Source organism: Gadus macrocephalus, chromosome 4 (assembly GCF_031168955.1).
Source record: "Gadus macrocephalus chromosome 4, ASM3116895v1".
Taxonomy (NCBI): domain Eukaryota; kingdom Metazoa; phylum Chordata; class Actinopteri; order Gadiformes; family Gadidae; genus Gadus; species Gadus macrocephalus.
The window spans coordinates 32,114,372-32,119,371 of record NC_082385.1 but is presented as its reverse complement, the minus strand read 5'-3'; positions in this window follow the sequence as shown (position 1 = coordinate 32,119,371).

Here is a 5,000-nt window from a genome sequence, read left to right as displayed (position 1 = left end):
TCATGGCGACACACACACACTCTTTCATGAAGTGGAACACACACACACACACACTCGCACACACACGCACACACAGGGACACACACTCTTTCATGCCGACAAACACACACACTCACTCATGCAGTCGTGCACACACACACACACACACACACACACACACACACACACACACACACACACACAACTTAAAGTCTTTGTTACTATACCTTAAACACATGTAACCATTCCTTAAACAAAAGCGCTGCTTTGCACTTTAGTTGCAATTGTGCAACACACTTGCTACTGCACACTACACACCATTTCATACAAGACACTTACTTCAAAAAGGAAATCTCAGTATGCCATTGGGAAAACACATCCATTAAAAAATACAAAACACATTGGGAAATGGAAAATACTTGGATACACTGTGGCAACCCGGCCCGGGCATGCAGAGCACCTGAGGCACAAGTGGAGAAGCAGGGCTTAAATAGCGCGCTTCTCCACTCATTCTGGGCTCTCCCAGCCCTGGAGCTCCTGCACGGAGAGACCGGTCCTCGTGGGTGACGGGATTCCACCCACGAAGGAGGGGACCGTTGATTCCTCCCAAGGTTTACGTTATTTGTGTTTTGGAGAGACTTTTATGTTCTGGAATAAACATGCATTATAAACATGCATTTTCCCAACGAAATGGTGTCCTGTTTGGGAGGAGTTGGTTCGCTCAACGTGCCGGGTTGCCACAACACACCTGAAAACACTTATTTACACAACTGAACCGCAATCAGCCAGCTACAAAAAGGCCAAAGGGCCATCGTGTACGTCCCGGGGCAGCGCGGGGGGGAAATGTATCACTGTGTGCCTCCATAAGCCTTTGAGGGTAACTGCACCATCATGCAAAAATAGGGCCTACAATACCCAGCATATCATCACATCTCTAGATGCACTTCATGATGCAGCTGAACAGGACAGATCAGAGCAGCCCAGGTATGTTGTTGTCTGGGATAATGTTTGTTTCCATCGAGCTGTTTTGTCCAGTACTGGTTCACAAACCATTAACAATTTGAAGTCCTATACTTGCCCCCTTACTCACCATTTCGAAACCCTATAGCAGAATACATTTCGACTTGAGGATGGCGCGTATATGACCGCCAACCACATGCCCGCATGCCTCTTCTGTAGGCAATGGAACAGGCCTGGGGAGACATTGAGATAGGCAAACAAGGCGAGGATCCATAAGCCCACCCATGCACAATTGCCGTGTTTTTCTGTGTTTACAGTACAGTGGTGTATTGTTGTTGTATTTTTGCTTAAACTGAATTTACTGCTCAGTAAAGTACCGCATAATGTACAATATTGAGCATTTGATTTTTTTGTTGTTGTGAAAACGTGCCTTCTTCGGAAGTGAATAAAAGCAGTGAACATGATTGACTGCAGTGTTTTATATGAAGTAGACTAGTGTGTTGCTGCTGACCTGAAAGTGTATTCAGACGATACAAGTGTGTATCATTTTTGTCATCAGTGACATTTTGACAAAGGATTGTTAGGTTTCGATAGCAGAGTCTCAATTTCACATAAATGTGAATGGTATATTTCGTCTTATTTGCTTGTGTGTTGAGTTTTCACACAATGAGCCAAGTTTTGCAAAACGTGTTGAAGCAACGGGCAAAAAAACTGTAATCTAAATAAATACAATGCTACTAACCTGTTAGGTGACGTTTATCCTGAGTGAGTGTGCTGATGGCTGGTTCAAACTGTTGCCCACCGATTGCTTAACATGCCACCGGTGGGCAGTCCGCATGACGATAATGCGCCATGTATCAATGTTTTGTTAAACCACTTCCCCCTCCCTGAGTGTCGGATGAATGTCATACAGTTTTGGAGAAAAAACGAAAACTGGTCGGACAAAGGAGCGCCGACGTGCTGACGCAAGGTGTGTTTGTGTGCGTGTGTGTGTGTGCGTGTGCGCGTGGGATCGTTGAAATGGGTGGATGCGACGACAGGGTTGGTGTTGAGTAGAGCCATCATGTCACTGTCATTCATCCATCCATACTGTACATTGATCTATAGAATGGATGGACGTATAGATAGATACATGGACACGCTGATGGATAGAGAGAGAGATAAAGAGTATAGATAGATGGATAAATGTGGATAGATATACTGTCCTGTCGTTTATAGACAGTAGAGAGGGTCTGTGTGTGTGTGTGTGTGTGTGTCTGTGTGTGTGTGTGTGTGCGTGCAAATGTCAAGGCGTGTATCGTGGGGGGTTTAATAGATTGGTTCTGCGTACCACACACACACACTCACTCACTCACACACAAACACACACACACACACACACACACATGGACTCAATAAGGGTGAGGATCACCTGACAGTTATCCCCAGCGGGGAGGGGGGGGGGGGTATACCTCGCTCCTGACCTCTGACCTATGACCTCGCCCTTTCCGTTAAACACGCTGTACATTCTGTTCCTGTTCCCATTTTTTTGTTTTGTACATCAACATCATCTCTTCTCCATTCTCGGCTCTTCTCCTTTTTCCTCTCTCCTTTCTCACTGCTTTTGCTTTCTCTTCCCTCCTTCTCTTCTTCCCTCACTACTCCTTTATTTCCTCATCTCTCTTCTCCTTTTTACTCTCACCCCCTCCCCTTATTCTTTACTCTCTTCTCCTCTCTACTCTCCTCACTCCTCATCTCTGCTCTCCTTACTCCTCCTCTCCTCTCCTCATCTCCTCTGTATCCTCTGTCATCCCCAACCTGCTCGCCAGGGACCTGCGACACATCTGCTGTGCTGTGCATGTGTGTGTGTGTGTGCGTGTGTGTGTTTGCGAATATGTGTGCATGTGCCTAAGCATGTGGTGTGTGTGTGTGTGTGTGTGTGCTTATGTGTGTGTGACGTGTTCAATAACAAATTCCACTGGCCGATTGCTGCCCTGTGAGTCTCCACTTGTCCTGGGTCCTAAAAACAAAACATTTCGACCTGCCAAAACAGAACCATTCCGAACCTGGCAACAATAACAGTCCTGTTTTCTGTCTTCTTCGTTTTTTTTTCTTTCTCCTCGACATTTCTTCCTCTTTTTAGCTCTCTCTGTCATTCTCTGTCGGGAGGCAGGAGGAGAGGGCGGAGGCAATGACTCTTCGGTAATCCCAGAAGAGCAATTTTTCACTTTTGACTCATTTTCAACCTCTCCACTCTCTCTTAATGTCTCCCTCAACCTTTACCCCTCTCTGCCGCTCTCTCTCTCACCTCCTCTCTTAACCTCTGTCCACACGCCTGTACGTCAGTCCGTCCGTTCCTCCCCACTTCCCTTTGTCGCTGTGCCACATCATTATTACACTCCCTCTCTCCAGCCTTTGTCCGGCGCCAGGCTCCAATGACCTCACCTCGACCGCCCTCCCTCCCTTCTATCCATCAACCCGTTGTGATTCTGTCCTCTTTCGTTCACGCTGTGTTTTCACACACTCTGGTAAAAAGTGTCTTGATGGGGACGTCCACCCTGTCCTCGTTTTGCTTTGGGGGGTAGAATGTGTTCTGGACCCACGCGGACGTCCCACTCCCAATCGCCGCGGCAGACGGGAACGACCTTCTTGTGTGTTATGCCTCCTTGTTGTTTTTGTTCCTTTCTCAATGTGTTCTCCCTCCCCGGATTCGTGTCCACCTCAACACACGGGCCACATGGTGGGCTCAAGACCCTTTGTAAAAGATAGTTTTGTGGTTATAGTTAAAGTTATAGTTAGTTGGTTAGGTGTCTTCTAAATACTTTACTTGTATAAATGACGTAAACTTGTGTTACATATACAGTAGCAAACATAGAAAAGAGACTGATAAAGCTAAAGCTAATTTAAGCTCTATGCTAAATTAAGATGCAGCTTTCTGGGCGGGATTTGGAGGGTCTGGTTACGGGGTTTGACTCAGAGGGACGGTTCTGGATTTAATTCCTCAACGGCCATGTCTCAAGGCCCCACCTGTAATGCGTTCTTGAGCTGGCCAACCCCTACCTTCTCAGCAACTCCTCAAAACGTACGGTCGGTATAGGCACCACTCGCGGCCCCGTCTCCTCGCAGCACTAACGAGGGCATCCTAACGAGGGCATCCTAACGCTGGAGGCCGGAGCACGGGCCGAGGGTTTCCATGGCGATACACACCTCGGCCTGAGATGTTTATTGCCGTGGGAAGCTGGGGCAGAACCTCAGCAGATATAGCCCTACGCCTTGACCCCAGCCCGCCCTAACCCAGTCGCTTTGACCCCCACGATAAAAGGCAAAACAGGCACCCCACTTTAGGGTGTGTGTGTGTGTGTGTGTGTGTGCGTGTATGTGTGTGAGCCCGTGTGTGTGTATGTGTGTTTGTGCCTGTGCGCGTGTGTGATTCAATACCCTAGTTTCATGTTACATTCCTCCAGGATGCGATAGGACTGGAGATCAGATTACCTCCATGAAGAACTACGGTTTGTATTTTATGGTCTTCGCGTTGTCAAGCCAGTATTTTCCAGTTCTTTGAACCGGTTACAAGTGTCCCCATGCACCTACTCCGCTGCATCGCAGTGACACACACACACACACACACACACACACACAGATGGACGAATATATTTGGACGGATGGAGAGGTTTGGCTGGTTGACAGATAGAGTTGGTTGGATGCGTGGAGGGATGGATACATCTGATCTGATTGGCCGGTTACATGACGATGTTTGGCAGGTTCATAGATCAACTCCTCCGGTTGGTTGAGTCGAAACGTGCACGCCCACAGATGAGCGTGCACGTGTGTAGTGTCTCCGTAATGCATGTGGACAGCCCACCACCAGCCTCTCATCGCGTTCAGCTGGACTTAACGACTCGCTAGTCATGGCCTTTGTCGGCCTATTTATATCCCCCTCCTGCCCAACATCTGGGGAACATCTCGGCCGCACAAGCGCACTCGTGTGTGTGTGTGTGTGTGTGTGTGAACTTGTATGTGTGTGTGTGGATGTGTGTGTGTGTTTGTACGTGTGTGTGTGTGCGTGCATGTTTGTGTGAACT